The sequence below is a fragment of the Ursus maritimus genome, unplaced genomic scaffold (assembly GCF_017311325.1).
Source record: "Ursus maritimus isolate PB19 unplaced genomic scaffold, ASM1731132v1 scaffold_11, whole genome shotgun sequence".
NCBI lineage: Eukaryota > Metazoa > Chordata > Mammalia > Carnivora > Ursidae > Ursus > Ursus maritimus.
The window spans coordinates 21,209,055-21,225,573 of record NW_024423453.1 but is presented as its reverse complement, the minus strand read 5'-3'; positions in this window follow the sequence as shown (position 1 = coordinate 21,225,573).

Here is a 16,519-nt window from a genome sequence, read left to right as displayed (position 1 = left end):
GAACCTGGAAGTGGCATTCATCAATTTTTTAGCTCTTAAATTAAGGAAAGTGTTGAACAGGGACAATTTCCAGGATTTCCTAATTCAAGAGTATTAAATTTCTCAGATTAAATGCTTTTATTAAGTGTCTGCAGTGTTGCTTGTGAAAAAAGTTGACTGTAATTCCTAAAATCAAGCTGAAGTTCAAGACCAGTAGGATTTTCATTTATGGGGATAGAAAGAGAAACCAAAGTGAAATAGGGAAATGAGATTAGCATCCAGATTAAAAATTCACTTCCTTAAAAACCAAAAAGAGTGACCCAAAAAACGACCACAACCTTTTGTTTATCAAGACCATGGCAGTGAATCATTTAGACATAAAGCCAAGCCAGAACTCAAACTTCTAGAAAAACCACAGACTCAAACACATGTATCTATAAATTCTGTTCCTAACAAGCATAAAACAATCCTCCCAAAGCAGACAGCTGTAAGTGTCATGGTATTTTAGTGCTAGTTATCTTCATTGATGACCACCATAATGTTACCTAAGAACAATCTCCATGTAGGGAAAAGGTTGATTAAAAAAAAAAATCTATAAAACGACTTTCCAGCTATTAGCTCTGAAGTTATAACTGATATTTATTCTAAAATGTAAGAGGTGGAACCTTTCCCTCCTCTCCCTCACTCCAAAATTACCCCCAAGATATAAAAATTACAATTTGAAAGACTAAACATAAAAAAAAATCACAAAGAAATAACATAATATATAAATTATAACTACCAATACTCATGATTTGGCACAAAATAAAAAATATTGCAAATTCCATAAGTAGTACAATGCCATTCTATATCAACTATATGACATTGTTTCATGTATGCTGAGATAATTTTCCCTATTAATAATACTGGATTTGCATTAACCTACCCATATATTTTTAGGGGCCCTTAATGAGTCACAACACACATTTTTTAAAGATTTTATTTATTTATTTATTACAGAGAGAGAGAGTATGAGCAGGGAGGAGAGGGAGAAGCAGGTTTCCTGTGAGCAGAGAGCCCTATGTGGGGCTCAATCTCAGGACACTGGGATCATGACCTGATCCGAAGGCAGACGCTTAACAGACTGAGCCACCTAGGCACCCCACGACACACATTTTAAAGGTGGCTGCCAGGGTAGGACCACGAGACAGATGACCTTAGCCAGGTGAAGCAGAAATTGAACCAGTGGCCATAGCTTCATTAGCATGAAGCTCTCCCAACTGAGCTCAGCTGAAGAGCACACCTGTGGTGACTGATGTGGTAAGCAGGAGCGGAATAAGCTGGCCGCATCCGGTGCCTGTCAACTCCCTCTTTCAGGCCACATCGGAGCACTTGTCATCATTCTTACCTTAACTTGTGTTCAAACATTATTTGTTAGCAGATGATACTATTTTTCTTTCTTCTTGAAGTGAAAATGGCATATCCATTGGTAGGGTGGGTGAATGGGCTAGTAAACAGAAATTTAAGGACTAAAAATCATTTGTTGTTACAGCTGGAAGAAATTGAGTCCAACATCAATAGTCTACAGATGAGAAAACTGCAGTGTAGAGGGGTTAAGTCCCTTGCCCAAGGTCATGGAGTTATTAAGTGTTGGAGCCGGGACTAGAATTACATCTGGTCTCCACGGTGAAGGCTTCTGGACTTCACACTGGTATGTGGAGGAAAAGAGTAGCAAGGGTAGGAAGAAAGAAGCTTTGATCTCCCAAATGGCTCAAAACTTCTTTTAAAAAGTGATTTTTGTTGGCATGACTGGGAGCACTGCCCTGGCAAGTCTCTTTTGTCCGACCTCCTCTACACAAAACTAAACTGCAGCCAAGGGAGCTCAGCTCTCTGGCTGCCTAGAGGGTCTGGACAGGAGAGTTTATTTCTCTGAGGCACAGGCTACTGGCAACTACACATACACCCAGGGCCACAATTCACCATGAGGCTCAAGTACCCGTGGTGGGGACCTGGCACAGTCGTGGAGGCCCCCACTTCATGCCGACAGTGGATCTCAGGCAGTGACGTACCAACTGGTAGAGATTTCAATATTTAACAGTAATATTGAACCAAACAACTGCACCGGCACATACAGCAGTCCTGAAATCAGCACTGCATATGCCCATTTCAGATTAAATACTCTCAATGAGACACTCAGCTTCCCAGCTTCAGAGAAGTAAACTTAATACAATACGGTGCCACATGACATGTTTCCTGAAGTATGGGATATGCCCAAAGAACTTGAGGCCCAAGGTAAATCATAGTGCATAGGCCCCATATCCCCCCAACCTCTCAGTTATAAAGCCCCCTGTCACAATCCCTTCAACACAGACACAAAGGAAGCAAACAAGCAATTTTAAAAAGGAAGTCACAAAAATAGATGAGTCTAGGGCTGTTTGTGTATAAGGGTCCTTCGCTTGCATGTAAGTCTCTTTGTCCTCTTCCCCTTAGCTACTTCCCCAAACAGGTTTAGGCCCTGCAAATGGCTGTATCTATCAGATCATCTTTTCATCTAGTCAGAACCAAGCAATAAAGTCAAAAGACATTATCTGGTAAACTGTATTTTGGCCTGGATTTGCTGGAAGAGCTCTTTGGACTTGCCCAGAACTCACCCAATTACTGAATCTTCTTTCGTTCAGCTTTTGTGTTTGCTGGACAGAACCCAAGAGGAGGATGTTATTATATTGGGGTTAAACAAGGTCATCTGGTCTGAGCGACGGACTGTAACACCTAGCTCCAAAAAAGGCACCTGTTTTTCAGGGTGGTGTGATCAGTATTAGGCAAGAATCCTGCAAACCATCTTTTACAAGGAGGCCAGCAAGATCACAGAAGGCAATACTCCGCTTGCTCAGAGACAAGCTGTTTTCTAATCAAGTTTTCTTATACCCAGAACTATGGAAACATTTTCAAAGGTATTATTCTCGGCAGGTTTCCAGTAATTCAACATTTCCAGACTTATCCAAATGGCTTCTGAAATATTTGCTGTTTGTTGAGAGCAGCTTTTAGGATGAGGTAATTAAAAGAAACCTATCAATTTGAGATTTTTTTTCCATGAGTAAATAATGTTGACATACTGTTCAAATAAACCCACAATTTACTGCAATCTGTTTTTAGACAAACCCTCCACTTTAACCTCCAAATGGGAAAAAACGAAGAGACTTTCCTCTTCTCATTTAATCAAGAACATATGTTCAAAGATAATACCGGAGGCTTATTCTGGGAAGCGTTCTGCTCTTCCTCTGACAGCGACGCAGTAAGCTCATGAGGCAGCCTCGACACATAATGAAAGCAAACGCCACCATAAATCTCCTGCCCGGCGGAGGTCACTTCAGAAAAATCGCCTGCTGCTCAAATAAGCACTGGCTATGCTGAGGCACACTGAGGGGGAGAAATGCCAACTGTGATAAACACTAGCAGGTATGCACCAAACCGAGGCCAAACCAGGCAATGGGAAGAGAAAGGAGCCCAGTGAAGCAGGTGTGTGTCTGTATGTGCGTGTGTATGTGTGTGTGTTTACACATGACCTCGCTGGTCCCTTGTGTTCTGGCTGAGCGAGGACAAGCAAGTTCGCTGTAAGAGTAGCTGCTTTCCCTCTGCAGTGGGAAGAGAGCTTGGGAGGCACCAATTTTCATTAAACCTAAAAGTACACACAGTGTGGCAGGAGGCCAAAACAGTCCTCAAAAGTGAGGCTTTTAAAAACATCTGTTAGGGGCTTTGAGATCCTAAGGAGAGAGAGAGAGAGAGATTGGACTCTGAGTCCAGTGCTTTTCATTTCCAGACTGTGAGTCATAAAAAAGAGTGCGTAAATCCAGATCGCCAGAATACGCTGACCCGAGTCTGGGTTTACTAACACCTGAAGTACATTTCATGGGAATTAGGTTTAAGTATCAACCTGATCACGAAGCTTGAAAAGCTTTTCTCCCATCTCAGGATGCCAGGAGTTCTCTGGAACCTGGAATGGAGTTTTCTGACAGCAAAGGTTTACTGTAGCGTAAAAGAAATTATGGAGATTTTCCCGCTAGGCATAAGGACGTGATCACTACAGGCACCTGTGGGCCAAAGCAGGTTACCCACCGATATTCCTTTAAACACCAAATTATGGACTATTAGGCTACCGCTTCAAGGCTTCCACAAATGTGAAACCTTGACAAATTCCCAAATAAAAGCCATAAAACCAATCATTTTTTAAACCTGCATGAGTGACACCAGGAAAATTAGAGCAGTGAGGCAGGTCACTGTGAAATAAAGCTGCCATAAAGAAGCTTATGATGCTGTCATGGAAAAGGCAATTAGAAGGTTACTTTCTCTCAGGTTTAAGACTGGTTCTTGTTCTTCCTCCAGCCCCCTGCCTTCCACCTCCCTACTGCAAAATGGATCAGTCTATAATAAGTAGTAGTTATATATCATAAGGCAGCAATTCCTTTTAGTTGTTCCACTATAAAAAAGCATCCAGATTTAGAACTTGACAGGAACCAGTATCGCCTGCCCCCAAAAGCCGGCAGAAAGTCTGTGTGTGTCATTCAGCCAGCATGGAGTCTGGGTGTTCTAAAAGCTTTAATTTGAAGGGGATAAAAAACCTGGGCGTTAAGCAATTTGGCTGTGGATATTTAATGCAGCAGCCATGCTACAGAATTGGAGCCCCCTATTTAAAATGAGAAATTGAAAACTTACATGCTCTGTAGGCAAGGTGTAAGTAAATGTAGGATGGTAAGCAGAAATCAGCTGAGAACCTACAGAAACACCATTAGAAGGACTAATAACTTGTTCAGCAGTGGCCTTAAATAAATGCTATGGTGTCATCTAAGGTATGTAAAACAGGTCCGGCTTTTAATTAGCCAGAGCCATGCCTCCCAGTGTTTAGGTTAAAGGCACCATGAGGAAGCAATGACCCAGGGAGATTGAGATTTGCCCCAAAGCATATAGTTCCCCAATGGCAGCACCAAGATAGGAACACTGTCTCTTGATCTCTAATTTCTACTCTAACATACTTACCGTATGCAGAATAATGCACCCCAGAGATGTCTATTTATCCGAATTCCCAGAACCTGTAAATATGGCACCCTACATGGTAAAAGGGAGTTTGCAGATATGATTAAGGTAAGGATTTTGAGATGGGGAGATCATCCTGGGTTAATCCAGGTGGCTCAGTGTAATCACAGGGGTCCTTATAAGAGAAAGAGGAAGTAGGAGGGTGAGGGTCAGAGTCAGAGTCAGAGATCAGAAGCCTTGGGTTGCCTGGGTGGCTCAGTCTGTCAAGCATCTGCTTTCAGCTCGGGTCGTGATCCTAGGGTCCTGGGATGGAATCCCATATCAGGCTCTCTGGTCAGTGGGGAGCCTGCTTCTCTCTCTCCTCCTCCCCCTGCTTGTGCTCTCTCTGTGTGTCAAATAAATAGATAAAATCTTATTTAAAAAATGAAGATGGAGGAAAGTTCACAAGGCAGAAACTGTCGGTGGCCTCTAAAAGCTGGAAAAGGCAAGGAAATGGGTTTTTTCCCTAGAGCCTCTGAAAGGAATGCAATCCTGAGGACACTTTGATTTTAGCCCAGTGAGACCCTTTTAGACTTCTGATCTCCAGAACTACAAGAGAATAAATTTGTGTTGTTCAAAGCTACTAACTTTGTGGTAAGTGTTTACAACAGCAATAGGAAACTGATACAATGCTCTAGATGGGTATTGCATTTACCCCTCATTTTGATCTACTCAAAGTAACATCATTATCTCAGTGGTGGTCAGCCTTTATAAAAACAAAAAGGACACCCATCATCACCTTTTTTGGTCTTTAGCATGTTCTGCTCTCTTTAGACACCCTCTCTCTGTCCCCTCACTGGCTCTCTTCTCTGTATCCTCTTTCCCATGCGAACTACTGCTAAAGGGAAAACTTTTTTCTAATTGTCAACTGATCCATGTTGAGAAATTAATTGGTAGGAACTTAAAAATATTATTCACCAACTATTTCCAAAATATTAGAATACTCTATTTGGGTGTGTTTCACCCTCTCACTTCTACTACCCCTATAAAGCCTTGAAGACTGAAAAAAAAAGTCTCTAAGGGTAGAATTTTAGGCTCCTAGTTTGGATGGGCCTTTCTCAGAGTGTCTCAAGTCACACTATAGACATAGGCTTTGGAGTCAGAGAGAACTTGGTTTGACTCCCTAAATCACCATTAATTAGGGATGCGGCCCTGGGAGAATTACTTATTAAGCCTCTATCTCTAAAATGGAGCAATGATCTTACTCCATAGTGAGAAATTAATGAGATTTTGTATTTAAAGTGTACAGCACCGAGTGTGACCCAGTCTGTATGTAGTGGTGGTGATGTTAGTATTGAAGGTACTTAGTATGGTAATACCTATAACTCCCAATTCCAAGGCAGTAAGCCCATTTAAATCTTGTGGGACCAGAAGTTTCAGATTCTGAGTGTTGAAAAGAGATACCCACCCAATGTGTAACAGCAGCAGGCATTTACACAGTGCCAACCACATACCTTCTTCTTAAATATGGGAGATTTAAGGGTCAAGCAAGTCATAAGAGACAATATACAGCCCTGTCCAAAAGAAGCTCGTGATTTAGTAGGGAGCAGATATAAAAACATAATTATTGGCACTTATCTCTCAGTAGTGAAGACTTAAGCACAACAAAGGGTGACCCAGAAGAATAGAATCTTTCTAAGGGAATCAAGAATGCAGTCACAGAGAAGATGATTTTTGAGCTGGGTACTGAAGGATGAGTAGAAGTTTGCTAAGCAGAAAATAGGAGAAGGAATATAAGAAAAATGAAGTAAAAGGATATCAAAAGAGAACATCTCCTAACCATAACTATAATATTGAAACCATTGGAACAAATTAAATCCAGTTCAACAAATTAAATCCATGGCCTCTTGCTCTGAGTCATCAACAACTCAACTTTTTCTGGATCTGCTACAAAGTGATTTCAGGGTCACACTAAACAATTCATTCTTCCTTGACTAAAAATGATGCCTTGAGAATTCACTGATGGCCACAGTGTAATCAATACTAATCAGGTAATATGCACTGGCTCTGAGATAACAAAGCATCCAGAATCCCGATGTATGAATTCATACTTAATCAATACTGCCCTATATGAGCGGAGGATTTTTTTTCACATTCCAAAGCATTTTAGTAAGATGCTAAGAAAAATCAATAACTTATTAAATCCCAGTTACCTCATTAAAACAAACTATGAATCACTTTTGTTGCAATTATATTGGGACCACAGATCTGACTTTACGTATTTTGTAGTGCTGTGTATGCTCACAGGTTTGCTCCATTCGTTAGAGGAAATGATGAACAGAATGACCACACACTGCAGCCAAGATGGGGCTACTATGGGAAATGTATTTCCATGCATTACCGAAGGAAAAAAAAAAATCCCTCAGTTGAAAAAGTAGGAGAGCTACAACTTCAGCTGGAAGTGGTAAAAATTAATTGCCAGAAGTAGGAGAGACTTTGTTACTGAAATAACAATAATCACTTAAAATATTTCCTGCAGCTGAAATATTTTGACTACCATCCATGTAACACCAAGGAAAAAAGTTATATTCATTTCCAGTTGTACGATGGCCCCTTTCAGCCACATGAGAGTACACAGTAATGTACATATGTATTTTGTGAAATCAAGAAGTGAGATCTACTCAACCATAGTGTTAGTTAAGCACATTTGTCAACAAAGGAAGACTTCTGGTTCTATTTCACTGAATTGCTAGGGGGCTTATTTCCCTAGGGATGGTTAACTGTGTAATCTTTTTTAATACAAATTTCAAGCTGCCTTCTCCATTGCCATTCTGCCATCATTTTCTTAGGAATATAGAGAGAAGTGTAAGCTACATGTTTATGAATTTGTGGATATATTACTTTTATTATCATAAAAATGTACCCTCACTTAAAAAGTAGGGTCATCATTCTAAATTTGAGAAATGCTGAGTTAAACAAAATTAGCTCACTAAATTACATAAGATACAGTAACCTTTGTATAGCATTTCTTAAGAAATTGTGATCATTAAACCCAAATATTACAAAATAACGACTTTATTTGGAGGTGGTTAGTATTTGTGTAAATATTTTTTCAAAGAGCATCTACATGTTGGTTTTCCCTAAATGCTGCATGATATGGTGGAAAGACACAGATGCTACATTTATTAGTCCTGGGTTTGAATCCCGTCTAGCCACTCTCAACCCCTGTCCTTAGGCCGTCACTCCACTTTTCTAAGTCAGTATTTTCAGGGACTAAAAGGGGATAATGTTTTACTTATCTATGTCACCAGATTATTGTTATGATCAAATAAAGTCGTATGAGTAAAAAACGTTATAATATGTGGACCCCCCCAACTTGTCAGTTTTACTGTGGTTTTGCAGTAAAAGAAAAATGACTCCAACAGCCAGGACCTGAGGCTTGTCTATGTCTTTCTCATCCTTAACCCCTGTGTACCGCCCCTTTTCCTCAAGCATTTTAAACTTTTCATCACATACATCATTTTAGCTTTTTTGCCTTCCACAGCCCAGTCATCCCCCAGCTTCTCCACAGCAAAGAAATGGATGAAATCTTAAAAAAAAAAAAAAAAAAAAAAAAAAAAAAAGAGCGAGAGAAAGAATAACATAAATCCAATATTAGGAGAAGAAATTTACAAACATATAATTAAAGAATTATAATGAAGAATGCATGAAGAACTACAAATCAATAAGGAAACGATAAATAACACAAACAGAAATTGGGCGAGAATATGAAACACATTTACAGAAGAGGAAACTCAAATGACCAATAAATATATAAAAAGATGATCCAACTTACTAATAAGAGAAATAAGAATTAAAACCACAAGATGGGCAAAAAATTTAAGTCTGACCTTACCAACTATTGATGAGGATGTGGAGCAATGAACTCTTAAAGCCTGTTGGAATGAATGAAAATTGCAACCATCATTTTTAAAAAAGATTTTATTTCTTTATTTATTTGAGACAGAGAGAGCACAAGGGAGGAACAGAGGAGGGGGGGAAAGAATCTCAAGCAGACTCTATGCTGAGCACAGAGCCCAGTGCAAGTCTTAATCCCATGACTTTAAGATCATGACCTGAGCTGAAACCAAGAGTCAGATGCTTAACTGACTGAGCCACCCAGGCGCTCCTGCAACCATCATTTTTTATCACAGTCTGGTTTATCCTATAAAGTTGAAGACGTGCCTACCCTCACATTCAGTAATTCTACCCTTAGGTATATATCCTAGAGAAATTATTTTTTTTGAAGATTTTATTTATTTATTTGACAGAGAGAGACTGTGTGCCAAGTAGGCAGAGCAGCCGGCAGAGGGAGAGGGAGAAGCAGGCTCCCCACTCTGCAAGAAGCCTAATGTGGGGCTCAATCCCAGGACCCTGAGATCATGACCTGAGCCGAAATCAGACGTTTAACTGACTGAGCCACCCAGGTGCCCCTATCCTAGAGAAAATCTTGCACATGTGCTCCAGGAACATGTACAGGGAAGTTCATAATCCCATTGTTTGTAATAGCAAAACATAATAAGCAACATAATGTAAGCAACATAATATCCATCAGACAAAAGAATGGTAAATAAATTGTGGCATATCCATAGAATGAATAATAGCAATGAAAAAGGACTACAGTTGTGTGTATCAATACACAGAAAGGCCAGGAACATAGAACTGGATGAACAGCAAGTCTCAGAGGAGTACCTACGGTAGGCTATTAATACAAAGCTAATTAAAAAGCATGTAAAATTCCAAAATATATTATCTAAGGATATATACATATATAGTTGCACCATTATGAAAAATAAAACTCATACACAAAATTCAGAAAACTGGTTACCTGGGGAGAAAGGAGGACAGAATCAAAAGGCGCAGCCAGAGGGATTGATGGGATGGGTAATTTGTATTTATTAAGGTGGGTTTTTATTGTTCTTTATTCCTTATAGGTTTTTATGTAGATTTTCTTGTATGCATGAATATTACATGCAAACATTCCAAATTTTAATTAACTTCTTTAACTCAGTTCTCACAAGCATTGTCCGTGTAATCCTTGTATCTCCTCACACATACTCACACCCTGTCGGGTTCCGTTTGGGAAACACTGCCCTAGGCTTTAAAACCTCCTTCCTTTGGCAGAGCAAATCACTCCAGCCATGATTCGTGGCCATCATTCCAGCAGGGCCAGGATGCAGCCGCAGATGCAGAGCTTTTCCCGGGTCTAAGAATCTTAGGATATATTTGCACATGTCCTCATCAGCAGACATGAACTGTATATGTATCAGTCTTACCTTGGGTTTAAAAGCACCAGTCATGGAAGTAGTAGGTGATCTGTACAAAAATAACTGACATTCGACTCTCCCATGTCCTTGGAGTCCATTTTCCCTCCCTATCCTGTCCAGATACACACCATAGGAGGAACAACACTCCAAGCCAAGATGCAGAATCTCGTAAGAATGAAAATTACTTGGGGCACCTGGGTGGCTCAGTAGGTTAAGCGCCTGCCTTTGGCTCAGGTCATGATCCCAGGGTTCTAGGATCGAGCCCCACATTGGACTCCCTGCTCAGCAGAGAGCCTGCTTCTCTCTCTCTCTCTGCCACTCCCCCTGATTGTGTGCTCTTTCTCTCTCCCTCTCTCTCTGTCAAATAAATAAATAAAATCTTAAAAAAAAAAATAAAGTAAAAAAAAAAAAAAGGAATGACAATTACTTGGGAGTGCTCAGGGTTTTCTAGGATTTACCACAGAAGTACCTAGTCAGGGGTGCCATTTTCGGAGGCAATTCCTCTGAGCAGTTAATGCCTAATAATCTTCAAATATAAATAGCTCCTCCTGGGCTTTTGATGTTCACACCTTGGTGGATTCGTTGAGAGATACTTTACAGCTGGTTGCATTGCTGAGAAGCCAATGTATTTCTCCCCCATGCCTTTGCTGATAAAGGACTTTTTAATCAGTGTGATTGTTGCAATATTAAATGCCCATCGATGACCAGTGGACTTTAGTCCCTCATTAGTATCAGGTATAATGAGGTCAGGCTAAGAGAGGATTGCGTGATCTTAAACTGAGTCAATATTGATTGTTACTAACGGTGGAGCAGCCTACTATAATTTAAACCCCTGGTTCTGAGGGAATATTTCATTTTTGCCGACTTTGTCTTCCATTGTGAAGATTGATTTCAGCATAATGATCCATCACCTGAAGAGATTCACTCTGCTGCTTCTAAACTCATATCTTGCAACATTTTATATTCTGCAAGTTTCCCAGTGCTCAGCAACCCAGCTCACTGCCGATCAAGCCCACAGAGTTCCCTGCTATTTGCTTTGGCACTTGCTTTTTCATCATCCACACCTCCCCCTTTTAGACATTGCTTACTCGGCCCTCTCTCCTCGTAGGGGATGCCACAAACATGTTCAGCTCTCACTGCTTTTTCTCCATTTTCTTCTTCCTAGAAATCTTCTCGCTTACATACAGTCTCTAGCTAAAGAGCAAGTAAGTCTTCTATCATCATATGAGGTGAAAATGGCATCAAGTAGCATGTGCTAAAGCAGAACCAACATGTTAACGGCAAATTTGTTTTCATGAAGTGTTCAATTGACTGAGGTATCTTCACCACAGTAGCTTCACCCGTGCGATGGCATTTGGAGGGCAGGCTGCTGCTATTTTCCCTGAACCCAAGGGCAGGAGTTTAGCTGGGCACCAAGAAGATACTGAAATTAAGACCTGGAAAGTCACCCAGACTCTCCCCCCGTGTCTCATATCACATTTTCTTATTGCACATTGACTTGGTCTCATTTCTCTTTCTCTGCTCACCAGCCTTCTTTGATCCCCAGATCAGAACTCATGACTGTCTGGGGCTCCTGAGGATACATGGGATAGTCCAACTATATGACTCTCAGCCCCAATTCTAAATTGTCAGGGTTACAATTTTGACTGACCCAGCTTGAGTCAGCTGTCCAATTTACCACAGCTAGAGGTCAAGGGCATGTTCAAACAAATGGTCATGGGAGCCATTTCCTCTGAATTAGGAAGCTCAGTTAAGAGGGTCATTATATGTTAAGCAGATACTTCAAAATGTGTCCAATATGTGCACCTGTGCTTAAGAATACAACAATACTTTTAGAATCATTATGATGCATTCTTTCATTTCTTTAACAGATATTTAGTAAATCCCTAATTTGTCAGACACTGTGCTAGGCTCTGAGGATTTAGACAGATGAGGTCCAGCCCTCCAGTGGGAGAGATAAGCAAAAGAACCACAAGCTTGCAAATAAAATAATAATAGATTGGGATAATTGCTACATAAAAAATTGAAAGGGTGATGTGATAGAATATTTAGGAGGTTTATGTGGAGGTGTGCTTACCTGAGCACCTTCTCCTCTTTGAAGAGAGAATGTTAAATAAATAAGGATAGAGGTTCCAGAAGAGGGAAAGCAGGTGCAAAGTTGGCCCTGAGATGGGAAAAGACTTAGGGAACATAAAGTGAATTTAGAGAAGTGGACAAAATCTAGCCCACATAGGCCCTTTCATGGCATGTTAAGGGACTGGATTTTATTCTAAGTGTAGTAGGTAAATGTTGATGAAGATTAAGTAACAGGGAGAAAAACAATCTGCTTTATGTTTTGAAAGATTACTTTAGGATGAGATTTTAGGCAAGCAGGAGTAGAAGCAGGGAGGCCAGTTAGGAAGCTATTATGGTAGTTCAGGAGAGAGAGAGCAGATGAACCTTTGGATTAAGGGAGGTGGTGGTTATTATTGGGATGGACAGAAGGCCCAGATTCTAGATATATTTTAAGGTAGGACAACCAGAACTTGCTGAAGACTAGAATTTAAGGAGAAAAAAAAGAAAAACTGCAGATGACTCCTAGCTCAGGTTTGAGTGGCTGGGTGGATGGTAGCTATTTTCTAGAATGGGCAGACTGGAGTGACTGACCAGGTCCTCATCACAGAAGATGCCAAAGCAAGAACTCTGCAACCCCAGATATCAACAGCCCTGGATCGTGACGTGGTGAGAAATTCTTGGTTCTCTCTGCAACCCAAAGACTCTTAACCTTTCAGAACACCATTGTAATCCTGCCTTAGCTGTATTGGCCTTCTTGTCCAAGTCACCCCAACCACCTCCCCCATCAAAACCCACCTACATTCCAAAGCCTCTCCTCTGCCCTGAGGAGCTTAGAGGAAGAAAGGCACAATGTTGAGGCAATATTAGGAGGCAGTGAATAATCCAAATATCAATTCTCTCCCTTCTAGCTTTATACATTATTAGAACATATTGTTCAAAGGGCTTTATCGGCTTCCCCATCTATAATAAAGGCAGGGAGAAGATACTTCATAGAGTTTTCATTTTTAAGACTGAAAGAAAACTATATATGTAAAGCACTTAGCACAGTGCCTAAATTATGTTAGGTGTTTAATACACATTAGATGTCAGTACTCTTAATGTTTCTTTCTTTTACCTGTTTTCAAAGGAAATTTATTACCAGGTACCAATTTGCTGTTTATACAGAGAGCATGGAAATAAGTTTTGTTTGTCTCTAGCTCTACATACTAGGAATGTTTAGTAGCAATATAATTATTCAGGCAAAAAATTCGAGCACCACGAAAACAGATATTTGACTACATATGCTCAAACTAAAAATTAAGACGAATTAAGACAGAGGAGCTTTCTCTGATTTGTGAAATTATTTTTAGGAAAAGTCTTACCAAGATATAAAATTACATTGTATTTAGTTATACATCTAATTAATTCTTTATTGAGAAGAATAAAATTATATGAAACAAGAACTATTCCAGAAATTCAGGACATACGGTCCTTGTACAATGGAGATCAATATAATGAGTTTACTTGCGTTTCCTGCCAAAGAATAACTTCTTTGGCATGTAGACATAACATAGAGGTCGAAGACAACAAAAGAATGTCTCACTAGCATGTCTCACTGAGGAACATTCTGGTATCTCTTTTCCTATAAATTTCCAAGTGTGGAGAACACAGAATTATATTAACCCTTTCAAGAGGTTAGAACTTGTGCTATCTAACTTGATTCCCTCTATTTCCATATAGGAATGAGTTCCTTCTTGGGAACCATCTCACCCAATAGGAAGATCATAAACATTCAGGGTTAGGAAGTACCTTGAAGGTCAATGATCCAAATCTCCATCTGGCTAGAAAATAAATGAGAAAAAGAAATATTCCCTGCTGTTCTAATTCTATCCAAGAACTGCTACTGCTAACTCCACCGTCCCTATTCAGCCTCCCCTGAAGGAAAAACTAGCAATCCTGCCCCATCAATGGGCATAGCTTTACCATGTTTACAGAGCCAAAGCAACGAGACTTCCATGACAGGCCTTTTCTTAGTCTTAGTGGCTTTTCTATCTATAGGAAGTCTCCATTAGCTTCAAATATCTAATAAATCTTTATACATCAAAGAAGCAGGGTGTGATAGGCAAAACAAATTTACATCCTAATCCCTGAAATCTATAGATATATTACATGATATGGGGAAAATAAGGTTACTAAAGAGCTAATTTTGAGATGGGGAGATTATCTATCCTGGATTGTACATTGCCCAATGTAATCGCAAGGATTCATATCAGTGAAAGTGGGAAGGAAGAGAATGAGGGTCAGAGTCAGAGAGAGATAGGAAGAAGCTACCCTGTTAACTTTGAAGATGCAGGAAGGAGCCACAAGTTAAGGGCTATGGACAGCCTCTAAAAGCTAGAAAAAGGGTTCTCCCCAGAGCTTCCAGAAAAGAACGCAGCCCTGCTGGCATAGTGATGTTAACCCCAGTGAGACCCATTTTAGACTTTTGACATCCAGAACTGTAAGAGAATAAATTTATGTTGTTTTCAGCCACTAAGTTTGTGGTAATTTGTTATAGCAGTAATAGGAAACTAATACACAGGTGGGTAAACAGAGGGTAATGAGAGACATGGTTTCCTCCCAAGGCCTGTTGGAGACCTCACAGGGAGCAAACAACCCAGGTGGAGAGCTGCCTGTCTTCTTGGCCCCCAAAGGTCAGCCTACTACTCTTTAACTACCAAAGGCTTTTACCATAGCATAGCGATGTGAAATCTTCAGAAGGCTAATTAAGGATTAGTGTGTGAAATAGTTAGGAGGAAAGAGTGAAAGTGGGAGGCAATTAAAGGGCACTATATAAGGGGCCAGGTATGAGGCGAAGGAGCACAAGAACGGAGGAGCCATGATGAAAGAAAAGTCACGACCATCGGGGTTACTTGCATCAATACTACCACCGAGCCCTAGCCACCCTGGCCTTCCTCTGTTCCTAGAACTCACCGAGCTCATCCAGAACTTAGACCCTTCTGCCTGGAAAGCTCTTTCCCCTAATAGTGCATGGACTTTCAGAACTCAGCTTAAAGAGCACCTCCCAGACAGCTCCTCTACAGCAACCAGGCGGGTAGTATTATACCACTTGCTTTAGTTCTCTTCTTAGCATCTACCAATGTCTGATCATTTTCTCATTTATGTTTACATATTTATTTACTTCCTACATTTCCCAGCCAGAATATAAGTTCCATGAGAGCAAGGACCTTGTCTGCTTTTTTCACACTTATCTCCTCAAGGCCCAGATCAGTACCTGGCACATAGGAGGTCCTCAATAAATATACGTGGAATGAACAAATGACAGCTGAAGGGTCTAAGTTGCTCACTGGATAGAGGTGGAAACAAAAGGATGAGTCACATATGGCTCCAAAGATTTTAGCCTTAAATGACTGAGAGATTGTGGTGCCATGGACAGAGATAGAGGAACAGAAGGAAAAAATAAATTTTGGATATAAAGCCAAAGATTAGTTTGGTTTTTAATACGTTGGGCATAAAGTAACAGTAGGAAGTCCTGTAGCTCAACAACTGAACTCGACAACTCTGGAGTCCCACTTGGTGTCTCATCGTCTTCTTCCTAAACTGGCTTCTGTTCTCTCTTCCATCTACCTCATTTGGTGACACCACTGTTCAGGCAGTTGTTCAAGCTGGAAAGCTCAGAATTCATTCTGGACTCCTTTCTCTCACTTATTCCAACATCCAATCAGGCCAATTTTCAAAATGCCAAACCAAAATAAGAGCCATATTTTTTTCTTTTACAAAAAGACAAATAGACTATATTCGCTGCCCTTTTCCTTGATGGTGTCAGTATGCTATCTCACAGTTGTTTTAGGAAAAACAAAAAACTTATTCAGGCCCCTCAGAGTAAAGTTAACATTTTAACAAGTGAGGAAATAACTACATTTCAAAAGAAACTCCTACTGAAGAGAAATTTGAAAATAGACATTTGGAAATGTTTCCATCATTTTGAAATGTTATTGCCAAAAATGATATAAGGGTGTCACGTGTACAAATATTTGTATCAGAATGCTTTAAAGACATGGCCTTACATCGAAAACCGGGTGTACTGTATGGTGACTAACATAATATAATAAAAAATCATTATTAAAAAAAAAAAAGAATGCTTTAAAGACATGGGATACAGAATTTACTAACCTATTTTTAAAATTATTAAACAGAAGTTCAGCAGATATTGA